At 48.8% G+C, this 25,092-nt stretch overlaps 1 protein-coding gene across 2 annotated transcripts in view; it reads left to right on the top strand.

The window, feature by feature from the left end:
- The window catches only part of PTPRU (protein tyrosine phosphatase receptor type U), an 816,311-nt gene that overhangs the window by 101,665 nt on the left and 689,554 nt on the right, over positions 1 to 25,092 (top strand). The gene's annotated exons all lie outside the window — the stretch shown is intronic.

Raw genomic sequence — 25,092 nt, 5'->3', positions numbered from 1 at the left:
CCATTTCACACACGATTAACAGGCTGTGTGCTTCGGGTATTAAAAGTTAACTTAACCTCAGGTTGTCTGCCAGGCCCCTCATTGACATGAACTCAGGAACTATCATGTATGAGAGAACTCTCATGGACATGCCATCAATGTGTGTGTCAGGCCTGTCATAGACGTTATAACAGGCTTTCAGACCCTCATCCACCACCTGGCATTGTGTATCAGGCCTTCATCATTCACACACAACCTCATGCAATTGGCCATTTGGTGTATTATTCCGCCCTCCAGGAACTCCTTCCATTGGAATGTGTGAGGGGCAATTTTATATCTGAAAAGTACACTTCAATATCTCACTATTTGTCACATTTAGTTCTTTATCTTCTATATGTGTTCTGTACAGAAAGCAACTATTTTTTGCTGTTTTCCCCCCACCATTGGTAAAGCCACTGGGTCAACAGAATTGGTTTATGCATAGCATTCAAGAGCATTTGTGCATGCTTATATTTTCTTTCATTAGCACAGGCAAGCCTTAACTAATGGTTTTTGCATGTGTGTGTTCTCTTTCTCTTTTGTCAAACGATCACTATTCATAAGGAAGACTTGAGGTTGTACTTCAAGACTTAATTACAAAGATGCCCCGAGCCTATGTGTCTGGCCGCTCACAGACATGAAACCAGGCTGTGCATTTGGCCTCTCACAGACATGACTGGGGGCTGTGTTAGGACTTTCAAAGGGTGGTATGTCTGAACTTCGAATTTTAAATATTGTGCTACCAAAATATTGTAGCAAAAACATAAGTGTAAGTGTAAATTGGTAAGTATAGAATTACTCTTCTGAACTCCACTTCTAAGTACCTTGACCTCTCTTGCCTTACACTTGCCTTTCTCTTGCCTTACACCTACCCGCTCCATCTGTACAATCCTCCCTCTCTAGCTGCACAGCCACCCATCTCCAGCGATGCAGTCACTCCCCTCTAGCTACAGTCACCCCCTTTAGAGGCAGAAGCCCTCCTCTCTTGCTTCACAGTAACATTTTGCTTGATTCACAGCCACCCCCATTGCAGCACAGTCACCCCCAACACTCATTGCTGCACATTCACCCCATTGCTGCAGTCACCCCCATTGCTGCACAGTCACCCCCATTGCTGCACATTCAACCTATTGCTGCAGTCACCCCATTGCTGCACATTCACCCCATTGCTGCAGTCACCCGGATTACTGCACATTCATCCCATTGCTGCAGTCACCTCCATTGCTGCACAGTCATCCCCAAACCCCCATTGCTGCACATTCACCCCATTGATGCATTCACTGCATTGCTGCACATTCACCCCATTGCTGCAGTCAACCGCATTGTTGCACAGTCACCCCCATTGCTGCACATTCACCCCATTGCTGCACAGTCACGCCACTGCTGCACAGTCACTACTATTGCTGTACATGCACCCCATTGCTGCACAGTCACCCCCAACACTCATTGCTGCACATTCACCCCATTGCTGCAGTCACCCCCATTGCTGCACAGTCACCCCCATTGCTGCACATTCAACCTATTGCTGCAGTCACCCCATTGCTGCACATTCACCCCATTGCTGCAGTCACCCGGATTACTGCACATTCATCCCATTGCTGCAGTCACCTCCATTGCTGCACAGTCATCCCCAAACCCCCATTGCTGCACATTCACCCCATTGATGCATTCACTGCATTGCTGCACATTCACCCCATTGCTGCACAGTCACCCCCATTGCTGCACATTCAACCTATTGCTGCAGTCACCCCATTGCTGCACATTCACCCCATTGCTGCAGTCACCCGGATTACTGCACATTCATCCCATTGCTGCAGTCACCTCCATTGCTGCACAGTCATCCCCAAACCCCCATTGCTGCACATTCACCCCATTGATGCATTCACTGCATTGCTGCACATTCACCCCATTGCTGCACAGTCACCCCCATTGCTGCACATTCACCCCATTGCTGCACAGTCAACCGCATTGCTGCACAGCCACACCTTCCTTGCTGCACAGTCACCCTCCTCTAGTTGCACAGCCTCCCCTCTGAACAGTCACCCCTCCCATGCTGTTGTGAATTCACCCTTCTCTCGCTCCACAGTCACTCCTCTCTCCTCTTGCTGCACATCCCCCACTTTCTTACAGTCATCCTTCGCCTAATGCACATTTCTCCCCTCTGCATTCACCCCACACACTTGCACAGATTGCATAGTTAGTCATAAACATATTTGCACACACATGCTTACAGACAAAGAAGGCACGTACACACACACACACATACACACCTACAAACACTCACACACAACCTCTCCTCGCACCGCAGGCAGGCCTCTCCCACAAACTGACTGAAATGAATATGGCCCATCAGAGGGTGGGTTTCATTCTGCCCCCCTCCCTCAGCCCTAGGCAGGTAAGTCTTTATGAGGCTCGACACCGGAGCTAGGAGGAGACATGCCTGGGGATGCCACGGATGAACTCCTGACCTTGAAACAGAACAATACAGGGAAGAGGAGCTGCCTGCACCTCCAGTGTGCCCAGACCTGCAGGGAGGCGGGCGCGGCTGTGGCAAACAAGCCTCCTTGCCTCACATTTCTTTTCTTGTCCCAGTGTTATTATTTCTCTTCATAGCGGCTGCGTTTCCCCCTTTCTCTCTGAAGCTCTTTCAACTCCCAGGCTTCCGATCTCTTTTCTACTGTCCCTGCTTCCTCCCGCCTCCCTCGCCCCTCCTCTTCCTCTCTCCTTCTTCCTTTATCATGGCTCACAGGGGCCTGGGCAGGTCTCCAGGCGCAGCAGACGCAACAATGGAGACCGGCATCAGCAGCGTTTCACTGGAGGCTCTTACATCCAGGATCTGTATTGTGAGCCGGCACTGAGGGGTTTTGTTATTATTTCCTGCACACCAGGTCTAACTCACCTTTACTGAGCGGCGGGAGGGTTTGATGTGATCTAGAAGAGTTTCAAGCTTCAAAACTATCATTACAGACTGGGCCGGACTGGCCATAGCGGGCACCGGGCAATCCCCCCGTGCGCGTGCGCCGCACGGGTGGGGGCCGGTTTTGGGCCCCTAGGGGCTGTTTTTGTTACAGGGCCGTTTTTGCAGCATAGCGTCCCTGTAAGAAAATTGGCATGAAAACGGACATGGCAAAGATCTCAGCGGCAACCCAAACCCTCCGTTGTTTCAGTCTCTTTCGTGTATACTGTGTATGTTTTTTAATGGAAACATTTGTTTTGTTTTAGGTCCTCAATGAATTGATCATATGTATAACATGTATTGATGGAATTTTAATGTTTTTATTTTTTGATTGGTAATAAATTCATATTTTTTGTAATAATTGGGTCTTTCTATGATATTGGTATGTTTGCATTGATAACTATGAGAAAATAGAAAAATACCTGTTAAATCATACAGTTGGTTTTTGAGGTTTACCTTCTGGATTTAGGTAAATAGCAAGGCCAAGTCCAATGTTCCACCAGCGGTATTCTCTGGAGCGTCCCTGATTTGGCTAGGAGCACGGGACTGTGGTTGTTGGTAGTTGGTGCGCTACAAAGAAGGAGCCTTCTGAAAACACACAGCACAAGTGGACTTTAAGATAAATCTGAGGAATCCCACTCAGGGGGGAAGTTGCAAGGGCCTCAGGATCCTGGGAGCACAGCTGGTTCATCAGTACTCAGGCCGGGCAGGCTGGGCGCAGGACAGATAGGTCAATCTTCACGGTCTGGTGCAGGCAGATTGCAGGGACTATTCTGGGACAACTGGGCCACTCAGAACATGGGTCTCAGGGATCTCAATGCCCCTCGATGGGTGCTTGCTTCCTGGGCAGTTGGAGTCCGAATGGACTCTACGTCTCGGTGTAGGTTGCAGGAGGTCCGGTACCTCTGGTATTGGTGCTGGACGACTCTGGTATGTCCTGGTGCCTCCAAACGCGGCGGGGAGATAGATCTGACCCTCTGGAGCTGATCTACCTCTTTGTGCTTGGATGCTCTGTTGGAGTCACCAAGGAGCAGCAAGTCAGAAACCAAACTCGGCGGGTTCAGTGCCTGCGGTCAGCAGGGGAGTAGTTTCTCTACTCCAAGGGAGATCTCTGGCAATTAGCCAAGGGCTGGGGGTGATCCAGGGATCTTAGAGTCCTCAAAGCAGCAGGACGAGACCGCACACCATGACTGTTGATTCCTGGAAGCAGCAGGCAGGGTTTTGTGCCACATTCAGCAGCAGGTCTTCTGTTTTCGGATCAGCAGTTCTTCTTTGCCATATCTTCAAATCTGAAGTACAGGGTCCAGGGATACCACCTAAATACTACATTTGGGGGCATTAAAGGGGGTGACAGGTAGTAGCCAATGAGTTACTTGCCTTTAGGGTGGCTACACTCTGTAAGAGACAACTTCCCGTGGGAAGGGGCACTACCCTATCCCTGTTTGGTTAATTCCTGCCATCACAGGATGGAGGAATTGGAAAAGTCATGCCCACATCACCTGCCCCACCTTATTGGTGGTGCTGGCTGACTATGGGCACACCTCCTAATTTGCCAAATTTTCCTGCCGGTCCTCCCACCAGATGTGGAGCAGGACAGGGAGGTTGGCATCCTCCACTAGATGGAACTGCCTGGGCTGTATTTCAAAGGCGGCATCGCCTTTAAAACTTCCTGCCTTGGAAGGCCATCCTAGCCTGGGTGAGGTCTGAAGCACCCCTGCCCAGAGCAGACTTTGTTCCTGGCCTCCCAGAGCACTGGCTCTCGCCCCATGAGGTCAGAAACATGTTTGGTGGTGGCAGGCTGGCTAAGACCTGTCAGAGACCACACCAGTGCTTGGTAGGTTTGCTGGGGATCCTCAGAGGTGTCTCCTGTGTGCATTTATTAATAAATCCAACACTGGCAACAGTGATGATTTATTAAGATGAGATGTTTGGTACCAAACATTTTAGGGTACAGTGAAGCCATCATGGAGCTTGTAAACTTGTGATGACAAGTATTTAGCCTGTGTATTCTCTATGGCTTTACTGTGCAATTACAATATCCAAGAATGGACTTAGATATCATAGGGTCATATCTTCTCATGCAGATATGTCTACACATGGGATACAGTACACCATGCCTTAGAGTTGTAAGGCGTGCATTCTGCAGTAGGAGGTGATTTATCTATACCTCGTGCAGTGTATGGGGGCATGGCACATAGAGCTGCGTGCTATGTTGACTCTTTGGTTTTCTATGCACCAAGACATGCAGCATGCAGTGTCAGTTTGCATAGTCTGGGTGAGTTTGTGCTGCAACCCTAGTGGACCCTCTTCAGTCCCAATGCCCAAGGTACCAGGGGGATTTACAAGAGTTGCTGAAGTTGTGCCAATCTTGGTACAGTTTTAGGAAAGCGATCCGGCACTGGGAATCTGGCTAGCAGAGACCCATGCACTTCCAATTCGAAATCACATCATGCACCAGGCAAAAAGTGGAGGGATAACCATGTCAAAAGGGGCACTTTCCTACTCATCAGACATTAGAATTCACTTACATGTGTGTTAGGCTGAGACAGCTGAGCTATCACAGGCCACAGATCATTAAATTCCAGGACAAGGCAGTGTGTTTTCCAGAGTTACAGATATGTCAGGCTTCTAAGAGCAGATTCCCTCTACTTTTCGAGTTCGGGTCTCAGAAAGCAGAATATTCTCTCTAGTTACATATTTTTTAGGTCCAGCGCTTTTTCAGCAGAGTTATACTTAAGTTTACAAATCAGCAAGGATGTAAAGCTATCTTCTGTTTGCAGATCTTTTCAGAGATGATTTAAGGCATGGGCAAAGTGATCGATTGCCTAGCCTTCCAATTGCCTCTCTTGGAAACACAACGTTTTCCTTATCTAGTACACCTGGGGCTAGTTCCAAATTTCAGCCTCCCTTTTTTCTTCTACCTCTGTGTCTCTCCCGCTTTTCCCAGTGGCATCTTAAGGACTTTTGTGGGCCCTAAAAAAGACGTATTTCAACAGTTTTTCTGTGAACCCTCTTTTTTAAAGTTTGTTTGACATCAAGCAAGCTTAAATTGGCAGAAAATGGCCAGTTAAATTACGAACATGGGCCCCAAACTATGTTTTGCCCAGGGCCCCAAAAATTCTTAAGATAACACTGGATCTGTTACATGCAGGCACCTTCCTGCAGAACTATCCCAAGGCTACAAGTGATGAGGTCCCATCCTCCGACAACAGAGCTATGCCTTTTGTTACAGATCTGCTATACTGTAGACCTCAGGCAGTAGGAAGGATGTGTTATGATTAGGGTTTACTGAAATTATATGATTCTGCCGCTGCAATGTTTTTTGCATAGTTATGGATTTGCCACATAATCCTTCATCTTCTGCATAATTTGCAGGTTTTGACAAAAAAATGCTTCTAGCTCAAATGGATCAAAAGTTACTAAAACGCTGCTATGCGTATTGCTTGCATTGCTCCTTAGCTGAATTCCCTTTGCTGTACAGCAGCATGTCACCTTTCTGTTGCGCGTTGCTGTATTTAAGTGTGAAACAGATACAAATGAGGTGACACCTTTACCCAGGCCGTGTTACCATGTAGAAAAGTTACTCACCTCACTGCTCTTATTCTAGACCAAGACAAGGGGCTAGCATCAAACTAGAAATACACTTGACCCCACCGTTATGACGAATGACAAGTTATAGTAGTGTTGCAGTTATTTTATCATTAGTGGGCTCCTGGGTGGAATACACTTACCTCAAGTATTCTGTCAAATACCAATGTCGTGAAATTACTGCTTATGTTTTTCTAATAAACTGAATAATACAGTATAAAAACTGTATTCGGAGATTAAAAGCCATATTTACTTATCATGTATCTAGTGATGAATCACCACTTTCGTTAGAGATCAATCAGGACTAATCCCTTCTGTATCAGATCTCTCCTATACATGTTTTCTGTGTGAGGAATGCTTGCTGTGGTAATGTGTGCACTGTATCTACTCTTTGCACGAGGGAAGATTGCATTACTCATACTTGAGTCTAATCTTTGTGTGGGGGAAGCTTGCATTACTCATACTTGAGTCTAATCTTTGTGTGGGGAAAGCTTGCATTGCTCCTACTTGTGCCTAATCTTTGTGTGGGGGAAGCTTGCATTGCTCCTACTTGTGCCTAATCTTTGTGTGGGGGAAGTTTGCATTACTCATACTTGAGTCTAATCTTTGTGTGTGGGAAGCTTGCAGTGCTCCTACTTGTTCCTAATCTTTGTGTGGGGGAAGCTTGCATTGCTCCTACTTGTGCCTAATCCTTGTGTGGTGGAAGCCTGCATTGCTCCTACTTGTGTCTAATCTTTGTGTGTGGGAAGCTTGCATTGCTCCTACGTGTGCCTAATCCTTGTGTGGTGGAAGCTTGCATTGCTCCTACTTGTGCCTAATCTTTGTGTGGGGGAAGCTTGCATTGCTCCTACTTGTGCCTAATCTTTGTGTGGGGGAAGCTTGCATTGCTCCAACTTGTGCCTAATCTTTGTGTGTGGGAAGCTTGCATTGCTCCTACTTGTGCCTACTCTGTGTGGGGGAAGCTTGCATTCCTCCTACTTGTGCCTACTCTGTGTGGGGGAAGCTTGCATTACTCCTACTTGTGCCTAATCTTTGTGCGGGGGAATCCTGCATTACTCCTACTTGTGCCTAATCTTTGTGTGGGGAAGCTTGCATTGCTCCTACTTGTGCCTAATCTTTGTGTGGGGGAAGCTTTCATTGCTCTACTGCGCCTACTTTGTGTGGGGGAAGCTTGCATTACTCCTACTTGTGCCTACTCTGTGTGGGGGAAGCTGGCATTACTCCTACTTGAGTCTAATCTTTGTGTGGGGGAAGCTTGATTGCTCCTACTTGTGCCTAATCTTTGTGTGGGGGAAGCTTGCATTGCTCCTACTTGTGCCTAATCTTTGTGCGGGGGAATCCTGCATTACTCCTATTTGTGTCTAATCTTTGTGTGTGGGAAGTTTGCATTACTCCTACTTGTGCCTAATCTTTGTGCAGGGGAATCCTGCATTGCTCCTACTTATGCCTAATCTTTGTGCCGGGGAATCCTGCATTACTCCTACTTGTGCCTAATCTTTGTGTGTGGGAAGCTTGCATTGCCCCTACTTGTGCCTAATCTTTGTGCGGGGGAATCCTGCATTAATCCTACTTGTGCCTAATCTTTGTGTGGGGGAAGCTTGCGTTGCTCCTACTTGTGCCTAATCCTTGTGTGGTGGAAGCCTGCATTGCTCCTACTTGTGTCTAATCTTTGTGTGTGGGAAGCTTGCATTGCTCCTATGTGTGCCTAATCCTTGTGTGGTGGAAGCTTGCATTGCTCCTACTTGTGCCTAATCTTTGTGTGGGGGAAGCTTGCATTGCTCCTACTTGTGCCTAATCTTTGTGTGGTGGAAGCTTGCATTGCTCCAACTTGTGCCTAATCTTTGTGAGTGGGAAGCTTGCATTGCTCCTACTTGTGCCTACTCTGTGTGGGGGAAGCTTGCATTCCTCCTACTTGTGCCTACTCTGTGTGGGGGAAGCTTGCATTACTCCTACTTGTGCCTAATCTTTGTGCGGGGGAATCCTGCATTACTCCTACTTGTGCCTAATCTTTGTGTGGGGAAGCTTGCATTGCTCCTACTTGTGCCTAATCTTTGTGTGGGGGAAGCTTTCATTGCTCTACTGTGCCTACTTTGTGTGGGGGAAGCTTGCATTACTCCTACTTGTGCCTACTCTGTGTGGGGGAAGCTGGCATTACTCCTACTTGTGCCTACTCTGTGTGGGGGAAGCTTGCATTACTCCTACTTGTGCCTAATCTTTGTGCGGGGGAATCCTGCCTTACTCCTACTTGTGCCTAATCTTTGTGTGGGGGAAGCTTTCATTGCTCTACTTGTGCCTACTTTGTGTGGGGGAAGTTACTCCTACTTGTGCGTAATCTTTGTGTGGTGGAAGTTTCTACTTGTACCAAATCTTTGTGTTAGGGAAGCTTGCATTGCTGATGGTTGTACTTTGCCTGTTCTCTTCTGTCTGAACTGTACCTGTTGTGAATGATACTTGCAATGCTGCTGTTTGTTCTAGTACCTGCATAACGAGAAGCGTATGCTGCTGACACACAGTACACGTAGGTTTTAAGGATCTGCTTTGCTGCTGCTCATGCTTTACTTCCCTGGCTGGTGACTATACTTGAACTGTTCTGTATGTGTGATAGAAGTTTACACTACTACTGTTCTTTTCGTGGTGTGTGCTGTGAGACTCCTGCTCCACTGTTCCTGCCGCAGGGGCTGGTGGGTTTGGAGAGTATACTGGCATTGGATCTCTTTTTGTGTGCGGTGGGAGCTTGGATTGTTGCTATCTTTGCTGTGCCTTCTTGCTTTCTCAGTGTGTGAGGGAAGCTTCTGCTGGTGGTGCCTTCAGTTTATTCTTTGAGTGAGGAAACAGATTTTGCAAGCGATGGATGCAACGCTTATCCGACGGATTGAAGCTTGCATTGATTCTGTTATTCTTTCTGTGTCTAACTTGTTTTGTGGCGGATTTAGCTCTTCTCTATGGGAGGAAAGGTTGCACTGGTCCTGCATGTAAAGCCCCCCTTTCCATGTGTGAGGAAATCTTGCTTGTGGTGGCACTTTATTGTGTCCAGGGAGTTTGCACTGGTGCTTTGTGGGATGCACCGCTCATGCATTGGAGGAAGGCTTGCTCTTGAGCTGCCAGTGACAGACCTCTCCTGTGAGTGAGGGAAGCTTGCACTGGTGCTCCAGGAACATCCCTCTTGTGCATTGGTGGAAGGCTTGCTCTTGAGCTGCCAGTGACAGACCTCTCCTGTGAGTGAGGGAAGCTTGCACTGGTGCTTCATGAAACATCACTCTCATTCATTGACGGAAGGCTTGCTCTCGAGCTGCCAGTGATATGTCACTGCCATGAGTGAGGGAAGCTTTCACTGGTGCTTCATGGGACGTACCATGCATGCATTACAGCAATGCTTGTTCTTGGGATGCCAGTAATATGTCACTCCCATGAGTGAGGGAAGCTTGCACTGGTGCTTCATGGAACATCACTCTCATGCATTGGTGGAAGGCTTGCTCTCGAGCTGCCTGTGATATGTCACTCCCATGAGTGAGGGAAGCTTGCACTGGTGCTTCGTGGGACGTACCATGCATGCATTACAGCAATGCTTGTTCTTGGGATGCCAGTAATATGTCACTCCCATGAGTGAGGGAAGCTTGCACTGGTGCTTCATGAAACATCACTCTCATTCATTGATGGAAGGCTTGCTCTCGAGCTGCCAGTGATATGTCACTGCCATGAGTGAGGGAAGCTTTCACTGGTGCTTCATGGGACGTACCATGCATGCATTACAGCAATGCTTGTTCTTGGGATGCCAGTAATATGTCACTCCCATGAGTGAGGGAAGCTTGCACTGGTGCTTCATGGAACATCACTCTCATGCATTGGTGGAAGGCTTGCTCTCGAGCTGCCAGTGATATGTCACTTCCAAGAGTGAGGGAAGATTGCACTGGTGCTTCATGAGACGTACCTCTCATGCATTAGAGGAACGCTTACTCTTGAGCTGCCAGTGACATGTCGCGCCCACTAGTGAGGGAAGATTGCACTGGTGCTTCATGGGACGTACCTCTCATGCATTGGAGGAAACCTTGCTCTGGAGCTCCTAGTCAAACACCTCTACTGTGATTGAGTGAGCTTCATGTGATGGGCCCCTTCTGTTTACGAGTAAAACTGTGTATCAGTATCGAAGGGGGCTTGCACTGGTGCTGTTTGTGACATACAACTTCTGCATATGAAGGAAATTGCACTGATGCTGTATGCGGTGTGCCTCATCTGGATGCCAGTGTCGCTTGCACTGAAGCTGCCCACGATGTGCCTCTTCTCGATGAGAGAGAACCTTGCACTGGTTCTGCATGTGATATCCTTCCTCTGTACAGAAGGGTCACTGCAGTGGTGCTGCCAGTGATGTGTCTCTTCTGCAATTGATGGAAGCTTGCACTAGTGCTTCATGTGATGGGCCCCTCCTAGGTATGAGTAAAGCTGTGTGCATCTGTATGGAAGGGGACTTGAACTTGTGTTGTTAATGACGTACCCCTTGTGCATGGTAAGGTATCTTGCTCTGATGCTGCACACAGTGTGCCTCTTCTGGATGTGAGAGAAGCTTGCACTGGTTCTGCATGTGATGTCCCTCCTCTGTACAGAAGGGTCACTGCAGTGGTGCTGCCAGTGATGTGTCTCCTGCAATTGATGGAAGCTTGCACTAGTGCTTCATGTGATGGGCCCCTATTAGGTAAGAGTAAAGCTGTGTGCATCAGTATGGAAGGGGACTTGAACTTGTGTTGTTAATGATGTACCCCTTCTGCATGGTAAGGTAGCTTTCTCTGATGCTGTACACAGTGTGCCTCTTCTGGATGTGAGAGAAGCTTGCACTGGTTCTGCATGTGATGTCCCTCCTCTGTACAGAAGGGTCACTGCAGTTGTGCTGCCAGTGTTGTACCTCTCCTGCAAGTGATGAGAGTTTGAACTGGTGCTTCATGTGATGCGCCCCTTCTTTGTGTAAGTAAAGCTGTGTGCATCAGTATGGAATGGGCTTGCACTGGTGTTGTTATTGATGTACCATTTCTGCATGGGAAGGAAGCTTGTACTGGTTCTGCATTTGATGTGTTATTTCTCGATGTGAGGGAAGCTTGCATTGGTTCTGCATGTGGTGTGTTGTGTCTCGATGTGAGGGAAGCTTGCACTGGTTGGCATGTGGTGTGTTATTTCTCGATGTGAGGGAAGCTTGCACTGGTTGGCATGTGGTGTGTTATTTCTCAATGTGAGGGAAGCTTGCATCAGTTCTGCATGTGGTGTGTTATTTCTCGATGTGAGAGAAGCTTGCATTGGTTCTGCATGTGGTGTGTTATGTCTCAATGTGAGGGAAGCTTGCACTGGTTGGCATGTGGTGTGTTATTTCTCGATGTGAGGGAAGCTTGCATTGGTTCTGCATGTGGTGTGTTATGTCTCGATGTGAGGGAAGCTTGCACTGGTTCGGCATGTGGTGTGTTATTTCTTGATTTGAGAGAAGCTTGCATTGGTTCTGCATGTGGTGTGTTATGTCTCGATGTGAGGGAAGCTTGCACTGGTTGGCATGTGGTATGTTATGTCTCGATGTGAGGGAAGCTCGCATTGGTTCTGCATGTGGTGTGTTATGTCTCCATGTGAGGGAAGCTTGCACTGGTTCTGCATGTGGTGTGTAATTTCTCCATGTGAGGGAAGCTTGCACTGGTTCGGCATGTGGTGTGTTATTTCTTGATTTGAGAGAAGCTTGCACTGGTTCGGCATGTGGTGTGTTCTTTCTTGATTTGAGAGAAACTTGCACTGGTTCGGCATGTGTTGTGTTATTTCTCGATGTGAGGGACGCTTGTACTGGTTCGGCATGTGGTGGTGTGTTATTTCTCAATTTGAGAGAAGTTTGCCCTAGTTCTGCATGTAGTATGTTATTTCTCAATGTGAGGGAAGCTTGCACTGGTTCTGTATGTGGTGTGTTATTTCTCGATGTGAGGGAAGCTTGCATTGGCTCTGCATGTGGTGTGTTTTTTCTCGATTGGAGAGAAGCTTGCCCTGGTTCTGCATGTAGTGTGTTATTTCTCAATGTGAGGGAACCTTGCACTGGTTCGGCATGTGGTGTGTTATGTCTCGATGTGAGGTAAGGTTGCACTGGTTCTGCATGTGGTCAGTGGCTGTTCGTCCGCTTTGGTGGAGGAACGTTGCCCCACTGCTTTCTCGCAGTGCTGGAAGCAAAGACATAAAATGGTAATAACTTTCAGTTATTACCCTTTTATGTTTCCTTTGCGGGCGTTTGTGTGGGCGGGCTGCTCTGCTAACTGGGCAAGGGAAGTGTGGTTTGCCCACTCCTAAGTGGGTAATGATTGTTTGGTCGGCCCTCTCCGGCTGCCCAAACCAGTCATGCACACTTTCCCCTTCTCCGTGCAGGCTGCATAGCCTACATGGAGAATATGCCCACCCCTCCAGCCCCTGGCTGAGCGCCATCATGTCACGGCGCTCATACCAATCACAGCGCTGCATTGCAGTGGTGGGATTGGCCTAGGGGAGGGAGCCTAGCTGCCTGCTTCCTGTTCCTGGGGTCGGAACGGGAGACCAGGTGCAAAGAAGACGCGGTACCCAGCCTCAAAGTAAGTTATTTTTTCTTTTTGTATGCTCCCTCCCGTGTGATCCCTCCCACTCCCCACACCCTCCTCACCCACTCGAGAGACATGCCGGACGCAACTGCATGAGGTGAGGGAAGCTTCCCCTGATAATGCATGCAGTGTGTTATTTCTCCATGTGAGGGAAGCTTGCACTGGTTCTGCATGTGGTGTGTTATTACTCAAGGGATGACGTTCTGTGCCTCTCCTTTGCGGGGGCCAAGCCAATATTGATGTTTTCGTTGCTGTACCTTTTCTGTTTGTGAGGGGGGTTTCGGTAGCAGCTGCTTTTGTTTGACCGCTGTGTGTGGCTGAAATGTTCAGTGTTGGTGCGTCTGACACTCCTGTACTGTGTGTGAGGAAGGAACTTGCCCTGCTGTAATTCTGTCGGAGCAGTCCTGAATCTGCACCCTGTCACTCACCGTTGCTCTCTGTGCCGCCGGGAGTCTGTGCTGGTTGTCACATCACGTGCACATTCCGTGTTTTGATGACTGCGAGTGTGTGTGGACAGGAGGCCCCTGGAGGCGCGCCCTCGGGGCAGCAGACTGCTAGTGTTGCACTCAGGGTGAGCAGGTCGGCTCCCTCGTGCACGGCTTGTACTGCTTATCTCATGGAATTGGTTGTTAATTATGTTAATGCGGTGATCTATAATGGATGAATAGGGAGGGCAGAGGAGGAGGCATCACAAAACGACATCTGTTAACATTATGTATTCATGGAGCGTGCTGCGAGGGGAATCTCGGCTTCCACCTGCTGTCGGTCTGTAGCCGGGCTACAGAAGGCCAAAGGAATGCAGTCAAGTGCCAAAGACCACACGGTGTGCAGGGGCGACCTGAGACTTGACCTTCTGCCTATGAGCGTGTCTCTTTCTTCATATAAATGCGTATATTTAGAGGTAATCTCCATGGCCTATTCCCGGGCCCGCAAAAGATTAATGTCGTTGGATAGCAGTGTTCTCTGGCCCGCTTTCCCTCAGCAAGCTTCTCTGCCAGAAATCGGTCTTTTGACAACGCAACAGTGATTTGTCTTTACAGACAGCAGCATATTTTCCGTTTAAATAAATGTACTGTTTTACTGTTAAACAAAGTAAACACCAAGCTCCATGTTAAAAGAATAAGCAGTAATTTGTCAGAAAACTAACATGACATTTTATCTCTGTCCCTGAATGCACAGCACATATGACAATGTAAAAATATATATTAATCTTTAATGCTCATTCGCCTTCGGAACTCCAGAAAGTTTATTTTGGGGGTGCTGCAGCACCCCCGCGCCCCTACTTCCAGCGTCTCTGAAATATGGCCACTCTGACCAATGGGAGATCCGTAATTGACCTAATTGTACAGAATGGACGTCACAATAATCAATGCTTAGAGCAACTCATCTGTGCAGAGAAGGGATGGCTTATAGAAGTGGGTTGTTGTACAAATATGTATTTGTCATAAGGCGCTTCAACGTAGACCTCTTTGTGTGAGGGGACGACCCCGGGACTGCGTTTGCCTATAGAGAAGTAGAATAAATAAAAATAAAATCTCTTCCCTCACGGAAGAAGTTATATCACAGTTGAAACTAGAGCAGCAGCAGCCAGGGGGGCATTGTAGTGCTTTATGCACAAACTCTTATAAAAACCAATCTAGGAACTACTCGCCCAAGCAGACTGACCCTGCAGTCAGGTACACCACTCTCCCAGGCCCTAAGGAAAAAGAAGTGGCAGCTCGTGATTTTTGGAAGTAGTTGGGCGAAATACTTGCCAGCGCTACGAGGCCTTCGGGTAGTAATGCGCTTTACAAAACTCACTTTTATTTCATTTCATTTCAACTACTCGCAAAGCGAGTGAGTCCGACTTCTTGGAGAGTTTGGGTGGGTGGTATTTCCTCTAACTCACTCACTCTCACCCACTCATTATTATTAATTTCTCATTACTTATTATGATTCACTTTCACTCACTCATACACACAAATATACTCACTCGCATGCTGCTTCACACTTGCTTACTGTTGCCTTCACATGCTCACACTCGCACTGTCTCGCACTCTGTCTCATTCACACACTATTGCATTCACTATCTGGCACTCTCACACATACTGCCTCACTCTAATGCTCCTTTGCTGTGTCACTCACAGTCAGACTATCTCACTCAGACTCTCTCAATCCCACTGTGCGTTCACACACATGCTCACTCTTAGGTTCACTCAGTCTCTCACATATACTCTCACTCTCTCTTTCACTCATTCACTCACACACAGTCTCCCACATACACGCACAGGCACTCAGCTGCCTCCAGTGGTCTGCCTCTGGTCCTCAGCTGCTGGTGCGTGAACCCCAGAGGCAGGTACTCAGTCTCCTCTCGAGTCAGTCTCTGAAGAAGAAGACTGAAAGCTGAAGCCTGCCAGGAGGTAGCCATGAACTGACATACTTCAGCTTTCAGTCTCTTGCTTTTTCACCTCACCCTCTCCCATCTCATCACAGTGTCGCTTCAGGTCAGTAGAGCTCCTGCCTGACTGACTGACAGCCCCAACCACTGCAAGGCTTCAGTCTAAAGAGCTCAGGGCTATATGCATGGGTGATGCTTGGGTCATGACTAATGGGGTGTCGCCTAGGTGTCCAGAACCCCCGAGCCGGCACTGGGCCTACACCAGCCCCGGACCGTCTGTCGCTCGTCCATGTGCATGCCGAAGCCATCAGTCAGTGCCTGAGGCAGCCGATGATCTTTCCTCTCGGCAGAGACTAGGGAATAATTGGCTATCGCCCACAATTGGTATAATAATCACTGGGCAGAAAACGAGAGGTGCGGAGCCATGACACCCCTAAGAGTGGCCTGTCGCTGCGTAAAACCACGGGCTCCTGCATTGGATACTGGGCATTAAATACTTTAATATTTCCAGGCCAACCCGGAGTTAATGCAGGACTGTGTCCAGACATCAGAGGGATAGAACCAAGCGGATCTAAGGAGGGGTGCAGCGGCCCAGCTCAGACATTGTTGAATATACATGCCTTAAAATAACTAGACTGATGCTTTGAATGTTCAATACAAAAAGATCATTTGATGGACAGAATGTAGAACAATGCCATACATTCACCCCAGTGCAAAAAACAACAGACGATGGACAGAAAGCAGAACGTCATACATTCACCCCAGTACAGAGATCTGGGCCTAAATCCATATTTTTTTTGCACTCCACACCACCCCAGTTCAGACATGGCCATATGCAAATCAGCCTTGACCCTGTGCCACATGAGAACAGTCCAGCCCGAACTGCCAAGCCATGTCTTTCCTGGACCGGAATCATGCATCCTAGGACCGGTTTCTGGCTATCGGGCGTCTTCAGCCAGGATAGCTTGACTCCAGTGGTGTGGAGAGCATGGGACTCCTGTCTGAGCATACCCATACCACTAGGGGTGACAAATGCAAAAACAACAGTTGATGGACAGAATGCAGAACAATGTCATACATTCGCCCCAGTACAGATCTGGGCCTAAATCCATCGTTTTTTTACTCACCATGCCATTCCAGTTTGGACCAAGCCATATGCAAATTAGTCATGACACCAGCACCGTGCCCCTTAGCCTTTGCTCCACGGTTCCCTATCAAGTTTGTCTGCACATAATAACCAATAGGAGCGCATCTCTTCAAACCTGATGCAATCTGACCTTTCAACTTTCCACCTTGGCCTGAATGTCAGGAACTTCTGAATCGCACCTTCCTCTTCTGTTTTTCCGCCTCACCCGATCTTTATGGTTGCTATAAGACTGACTTCCCACAGTTAGACTCCACCCCTCCTCTACCACCCATGGCCCTTTTACAAATGGCGCATACACACTCCCACAAACGTAGTTCCCTTCAGTACCAGGGACTAATAGCGCAATGTCTACTCAATGAGGCCCAAAAATATAATTTTGCTTTTAGCCGGTGTTTTTTTTAATAGAGATGATGGCCCATCAGCTCCCCCAACAACAACATCATTTTACTAAACCTATAACAAGCATTGAAAATACCAAAAAGGCTGGCACTCAACTGGAGGCCTGTTGACTTTTCCAGTCCTTCTTGTTCCATGTTCTAGTCTCACTCTGCACATTTCCACATTAAACATTGTGACTGTTTATCGGGTTTGTGTGTACAATACAAACAGATATTCTCAACCAGCCATCTGTCGAAACCAGGCCACCTCCTTGGCACATGCCCAGAGGACGCCGGGCGCCTGCTGCCTGCCCCTGCTTTGTTTCCATGAGGAGGCCTGAAGGTCAAACGCCTGCCCTTGGGAGCAGCTCGGCGCCTCACAGCGCTTTGCCTGGAAGGGTCTGCTCCTAGATTTAAGACCCCCAGCATATAGGGATGCTCACAACCTGCGACGGCTCGTGGAGGGAGTTACGGTGGGGCAGGAGGGTGGGGAGGGGGAGGGGCAGGGTGGAGGTTGCTAAAAACCGGCATATGGATAATTGCAGGTAAGTAAACAATTTAATTAATAAAACGAATTTCATAGTGCGCCTTGCATCGCAAAATGCAATGCAGTGCGAGCTAGGAAATTCGTTTTATTAATTAAATTGTTTACTTACCTGCAATTATCCATATGCCGGTTTTTAGCAACCTCCACCCTGCCCCTCCCCCTCCCCACCCTCCTGCCCCACCGTAACTCCCTCCACGAGCCGTCGCTGCTCACAACATGAACCGAACAACCAGCTGGCACCTGGCCAGCAGCCGGCCACCATCAGCGAGTCCTATTTTATGAATTCAAATATGCGTTGCATGCTGGGACATGAAGGCCTGTGTTCCTAGTGGAAAGGAGTAAGCACAACCCCCAGAATCGAACATGTTGTCGATAAAGCCAGCACTTCTATGAAGGTGCTTTGTGACATGGGGCCTGTTGGTAGTTGTGCCAGCCGATTTGGTAGAGCCTACAGTGTGTGGGCACTGCCAACCTGCACCCTACCTGGGCGGCTATCAAGTGCAGGCTGACACCCAGGACTTAAGACATGAGACAAATCCTTTATTTTGGTCGCGAGATGCACTTTTATTGCGCATGATTTATTTTACATTACATCATGCATATTTGTGTGTTACATATTGGCGTGGCCTCACAGTGCCGATCGGTTTGGTGTGTAAACAATAGGGAACTGAGTTAATTATAGTGTTTTTACAAGGTTTTTTTAGGACAATTATTTCATCTTTGGGTGAATTTGTGACAAGATGCATTGAAGTTTAGACCACTGTTTTGACTGCACCTCGAAAGTCGTGCACGGTGCACCCTGCAGAACCACGTTGAATTTAACAGAGAGAGACCCCCTGCACCAGGGAAATAGGGTACTTATCAACAGTAAGGCTACCTCCCTGCAGAATCACCCCCAATCTCTTTGGAGAGTAGAACGACGAATGGTGGCGTAAATACCATGGGGCATATTATCAAGGACAGGCGATACATTATCGCCGCTTTTATCGGCAGGAAACTGCCGATAAAGCGGCGATAATGGCCTTGATAATATGCTCTACGAATTCCAATCGAAGCCCATGTTAGATGTGTTCACATCTAACATGGGCTTCGATTGGAATGCTTAGAGCATATTATCAAGGCCATGATCGCCGCTTTATCGGCAGTTTCCTGCCGATAAAAGCGGCGATAATGTATCGCCTGTCCTTGATAATATGCCCCCATGTTTTTTGGCCCTGATGCGTAAAGAGCTCCTATTTTCCCACCGACCGCAACACAGTGAACACACATACCCTCCCCCCCACTACCAGCAGAGCTGAGAAATGGCAGCTGTTTGGTGCGTCCCTGCCACCTGTTTCCCCGTGTACCAACTGCCTTTTTAAACACGGCTTCGTCAGCAGTCCTATCAGAAATGTGACTGCTCCAGTACTTTCAAATGGACCAAAATGTGTTCAATGCCTGCGCAGCCCTTGCCACTGCGCCAGGATGTGACTGTCCCCTCGCAGGGCCAGGCAGCTTCGCCAGGGTTTGACCGCAAAGGACCATGCAGCTGGGCAAGCATGTAACCTGTTATATTCATGATCAAGCGGCTAGAAGCCGGTGCCCCCAAGGACATGCCAACTGGCCAATCTGCCACCGGCCCAACGATGACACTACCCCAGTTGGTCCTGGGTGCGTGAGGTGTGTCTCACCCAGGAGAAATTGGACCATGGCGTGAAACCGGCAGTAAGAGGCAATGTGGCCACGGTGTGACATGTCACGATGCTGGCGCCAACAACCTGCGGTCCAGCCTTTCTTGGAGTCAGTCTTTCGGCGGTGGGGCCCTGGCCGCGTGCGGCATCGCCACCTTCTGGGAAGAAAGTGCAATGTCTAGCCCAATTTTCAAAACATAATGAGATGCCTATTTAACCAATACACTCATCTTTTGGCATGTGGTTTCTGAAGTGTGTCTGCAATAATATTGCCTCGTGTGGAGCTTAATCCAACACCCACTGCTTTCACAAGAACGCCATTTGGACAGCAGAGCTACCCATCAAGCTACACAGAGCACACAGGCCTACTTACCACACGACAGCGCTATCCCATGGAACGAACTCACACACACACACACGCATCACTGCGACTCTTAAGATGCATGTCTCATAGAGGCTGAGGCCGCATACAGAAGAGCTACCCGGAAGTGACGCATTTCACTCAGAGGAGCTCTTTCTCGCACTGCATCGATTTTATAGTCTCAGATCTCACGCAGAGCAGCTATCCCAATGGTTGCATCCATTTTACAACCCCATGCTGCGGATCTGTGAAGCAGGCTGCACATATATTACAACATTAGGCCTCGGGGAAGGCCCAGAGTATGCATGTATTGCAATAACCGCCCCCCCAGATCACGGGTATCTCTTAAGTTACCCAGATCTAAGAGGCTGAAGTCTCAGGCCTCAGAGTTGTATCTTAGGCTGCACGAGATACAGACTTAGGCCTCACAAAGCTACACGCCAGCCACATATATCATACAGGCTAGGATGGCAGGACTGGCTCTCATTTTTTTTTTTTTTTTAAATATATTTTTATTGCAGGAATTAGTAAATCGTTACAATATCGACCAGCTTTGTATCATAAGCAATATCAACAGAATAAAACCCTCTGGCCCCCCGCCGTAAGCTCCGAACACAGCCATCTGGCCCACAACCCTGGGGTCGGGCGGCGAAATGCAATGGGGGATCAGTAGGATGCTTGAGCTGGTCCGGATAATTCACTGTCCGTCATCTGCTTTTCTAAACAAGCCTATAAACCCAAAAGAAACCCCCCCCCCTCAAAAGACTACTAATCAAATGAAAACCCACCCAACCCCACCATCAGCGCCAAGGAGCCACCTACACAGGATCTGCCATGGGACCCACGGGGAAAGCAATAGAACTATCAGTACAAACGTTTACCGGGACTCGGGGCGAGTCGCTCCTTCACCTTCGGAGTCGCTGGGGGCACAATAATCCCTGAGGGCCTGCACTAACATTTCCCACTCCAACGCGGCCTCCTGCGCCTTCCCATTGCGTTGCCTCCAAGCTAGTTGATATCTCAGCGCGCTCTCCCCCGCCGCCCATTTCAAAAGCTCACTGTGCCACCTGCTGCCTGTCGGACCAACTCGCGCCTTCCAGTAGGACTGGCTCTCATTACACTCTTATACAAGTTCTGGGCTCTAACTGGAGAGCTGTTTTCAGGCTACATCCACCCTCCAGCCTTTTTTGTATTCAGATCGTTTTTATTGAAGAAAAGGAACATAAGATGAACAGAAAGTAAATGACAAAAAGCATAATACAAAAGCTACAGACGATACATACGGGTATGGCTGGCACTGGAATCACTTGACAAATGGTGTGAAAGATAGCATTACAAAGATGTACATTTATGTCATTATACCTGTAATATTCAGCCATGAAATTGTTTTGCAAGACTGAACAAAATATACACGGAATAAATAAAGTATAAAGTATAAAATACACAAGTACTTGAATGGTTGAAGTAAGATGAGGCGAAAAATTACAAAAGATAGCACATAAACTGGTACTTAACGCCAAGATATCAAATACAGCCCATACCAAGTTCTTGGCAATGTCGCAATACCACGGATCCACCCTCCAGCCTTAAACCTCAGAGCTCTAACTAAATGAACACAGATTGTGTATCCTTAAGTCTTGTACAACAAATCTGTTCTTACTTGACACTGGTGTTTCGACCGCTGGCATTAGACAGCAGTACTGTTTCTCAGTTTACACAGCACTTACAGGCTCAGACAGCATACAAATCTCTCAGCCTACAGGCTGTGGTCTGCGAGGGTAGAGCGACCCCCACCTTAAACAGTTCTCAGTCTTAGATTTCACCCTGTAGCCCCAGTCCCCATATCACACGCATGTTCCAGGCACACAGACCAACACAATTCCTTCTTGTCAAGGTGATCTTAAAGGGCCATGTCTCTGCTTGCTCTGCTGTCCTTCTGGTTACACAGATCTCAGTCTCGGGTGTTTCACATCAGGTCTGTCTCTCGAGTCACATAGATTTTACAAGCTCTGACAGCAGACCTATCATTTTTTATTCGTTATATTATAGTGCGGACTTTGCTCGAAGGTGTCAGAGCGCTTCTCAATAGAACCAGTTACATTACATAAGCACTTAAGAGTAAGTGAATTACAGAAACAGATAAACTCACAAAGAATGGTGGTAAGTACATATGTCTACTACAGAAACTTGTGGTTAGGGTTACATATATACAAGTTGCAAATTCTCTCAAGATTACATTTTAAGAAAATTTGAAGCAGTAAGGGTTTGACAAATATATATTACATATTTACAGAGCATCATTCTGGTTACACAGAACTTACAGGCTCAGTCCTCTGCCATAAGACCGGCCCCTTCCCCTACGCACAGCAGAAGATCCGGCAGAGCTATCGCAGGTTACACAGATTTTACAAGCCTCAGAGCTGTCGAAGACAGTGGGTTTCGGCGCTGCCATGCACCCATCAGCTCCAGTATTTGCTCTCTGAAAATATCCTTCGTGACTGTTTTTGTGATCCCATTTTTGACATGCGTGGGGGTCACCCAGGGGTTCCATCTTGTTTTCCCGCCGGGGCTTTGATGTGCGTCAGTGGTATCCAAGCGGAGCGCGGCTGGCACCGTCGCCCACACTGACAGGGTCACAGCCGCGCCGCGGCGCTGAGCCTGATCCAGACTGGCATGGCTTCAGATGCCAGCCTGTAACATGTCCTGTACCCTGCGGAGGGCGCAGCGTCTCTCGGACACCCCTGGCCCTGTGAGAGAGCAGACTCCCGCGGCCCCTTCACAAGCATACACCTGTTCCAGCCAAGGAAAGATAACCGGATGCCCTTCACAAAGCAAGCGCGAGTGGATTCCGGCGCCCACATGCTCTGCCCCAGGGAGCCCTTTCACCTGTGCCAGGACGGGTGGATAGCTGCTACCCACACACGCTGTGTCCGGATGCGACAGCTGTCCCCTGGGCCCCCTCTCACGACTCCTGTGTCATCATGAGTATACATCTGCCCCTTCACACACCCTCTCTCCCAGGTGAGGGCAGGTTCCTGGACCCGTTGCCTCTGACGGGATCGACACACAGGACAGGGAGAGAACCGCAGCCATGACTTGTTTTCTGAACGTGTTGCTTTGCCATAAGCTTAAACGCTTTAAAAAATGTATTTTCCGACCAGTTCATTTTCTTCAGTGTTGTTGAATGGCATTCTATCCACACAATATTTAGGAAAATTTCCCTTCTAAAGTACCATTTGACAGAGCACGCGATTTCCCTGCGGTCCCCGCCAAGGGGAGGTGTGTTCATCACTATGCGCCGTGGCTGAGCACGTGCTGCGTGCAAACATGTTTGTCATGTAAACCTCAGAGCAGGAGAAAGGATGAAAGGAGTGCTGGCCTGCATGCGTGGACACGCTAGAGGGGATCAAGCGAACTCTATGCAAGCCCAGTTGGGCTGGGGAGGAGTCAGTGTCACATTGGGCTCGGAGGAGGACTGGCCTACATGTTAACTGGGAGATATTGTGACAGGCTGATCTTTTTGAAAGAAACCGGGGAGAGGGGAGAACTTTGGGGGAGGATGTCTGGCAGTTCTTGGTCAGACATCAACATTTGCACAGTAACCTCATTATTGACATATTGCTTACAAGTGAAAATCTAACCCTAACAGAGACTCTAGTACATGGGATTTACCTAACCATAGCTAGTTCGTTCTTGGGCTCTGTGCAACCAATAACATAACCGTTCCTGAGTGAGATCATGACTGGTTGTAAATTGTAAATTGATACTTGTATAGCGCACTACTCACCCGCAAGGGTCTCAAGGCGCTTGTACGAATACCGCTGTGGAACCCGTCCTGGCTTTCCCTGTGAGGCGTCCACTCCTGGGCACCCCCAAGGTGGAGGCCAGTCATCCTTAGCGTTGTGGGGGCCGTTGTGGAGATTAAGCAAGCTATTGCCCAGAGTTGCAGAGTGGGACTCCATGATTGGAATAGGCACCAAGGCGAGAACTATCAGGTCCGTGGAATTTTGAGCCCAAGACCCGCAGAGGCGGGGAATTGAACCCTGGTCCCAGGCTAGACCTCTGCATTAGGGTCTGCCGCTCTAATCATTGAGCCACACTTCTCCGTGACCCTTTCCCTTAAACCCCCAGTCCAGAGGACGTGACCCTTCTTATGGGAGGTCCCAGCCTTCCCTCTCCACATCGGGATTTCTTGAGCATGGAGCCCAGCTGCCCTTAGGATACCTAGCTCAGCACCCCCTCACCTAAATCCTTCGCTCTCCAAAGGGCCTGTTCTAATTTGCACCAACTGTGCCTGTGCAGGTGGTGGAAAGGTAAGGACCGTTTGTCAGTTACCACCCTCCCCCGCACCACTGCAACCTCCTTCCGACTTGCTGCCAGGACACCTTTGACGGTCCAGTGACGCTAATGTTGTTTATTGATATAAAAAGAAAGCCGTAGTGTCCCAAAGTGTCCTCACCAATCCTGACCTTACACGGCACCCTACATAAATACAACACATATATCATCAAAACATGCTTCAAAAGCAGTGAAGGAAAAATTGTTAGCAAAGAAATTCAACAACATGACAAACATTGTGACCATCCGGAGTTCCTGCAATGAAAAATAGCAAACAATCAGTTGACCACATTCAAAAGCCTCCTTCTGCTTGCCCACTGCCAAAGCCCAGTGCCCTGGGGATGGTGGGTGGGAAAACAAGTACTCAGCCCTTGCGGCTTATGGAGGGGCTGTAGAGAGGGGGCGCGGACAGCGGTGCGGCCTCTAGGTGACTGATGCGGGGCGAGCGCTCTCTCCTGGTCTGGGTGGGTGGAGCGATGCTACTTGTGTGGCAAGCGGGAAACAAAGAGATCCGCGCTGTGCTCTCTTAAAGGGGCGGGGCTCTGGGTCTGTGACCCCACAGGTCCCCCGGAAGGGCTTTTGTGCTTCAAGGTTGCTCCTACTGGTGGCACCGCCTCCCGCTGGGCAGGGGCGGCTCTAGGCTCATGGCGGCCCTGGGCAGGGAGCGTAGGTAGGGGGCCCCAGAAGAGGGGGTCCGGGCGGGGCGGAGCGCGGAGGCCAGTGAAGAGGGGGAGGGGGAGGGGCGTTTGGAAGTGGAACAGAGCCGGAAGCTGCCAAATCCCTGCCAGGGACCACCACGCAAATATGTATCCAATCTCAGAGGATTGTTATATTAAGGATATATTGGCGTGGTGGCCCCTGGGGTTTGGTTGCCCTGTGCAGGTGCACAGCTTGCACATGCCTAAGGCCGCCCCTGCGCTGGGCCACCCTCTATGGCTCAGGGCGAGCACCACCAAGCGCCTCATGGCACCTGACTTCCCCGCCTTACTGTGGCTCTTCCAAGTTGAAAGAGTCTCTTTAATTAATAACCAGTGTGGAGTACTTGAGAGCAGGTTGCAGCACTTTGGGCGGGGACATGAAGTCCTCGGGCAGTCGGTTGGAGCATTATCGAAGCCACCATGTAATACTGTTACCT

This window comes from Lissotriton vulgaris, chromosome 2_1, assembly GCF_964263255.1.
Source record: "Lissotriton vulgaris chromosome 2_1, aLisVul1.2, whole genome shotgun sequence".
NCBI classification, from domain to species: Eukaryota; Metazoa; Chordata; class Amphibia; order Caudata; family Salamandridae; genus Lissotriton; species Lissotriton vulgaris.
This window is presented reverse-complemented; position numbering and strand designations above follow the sequence as displayed.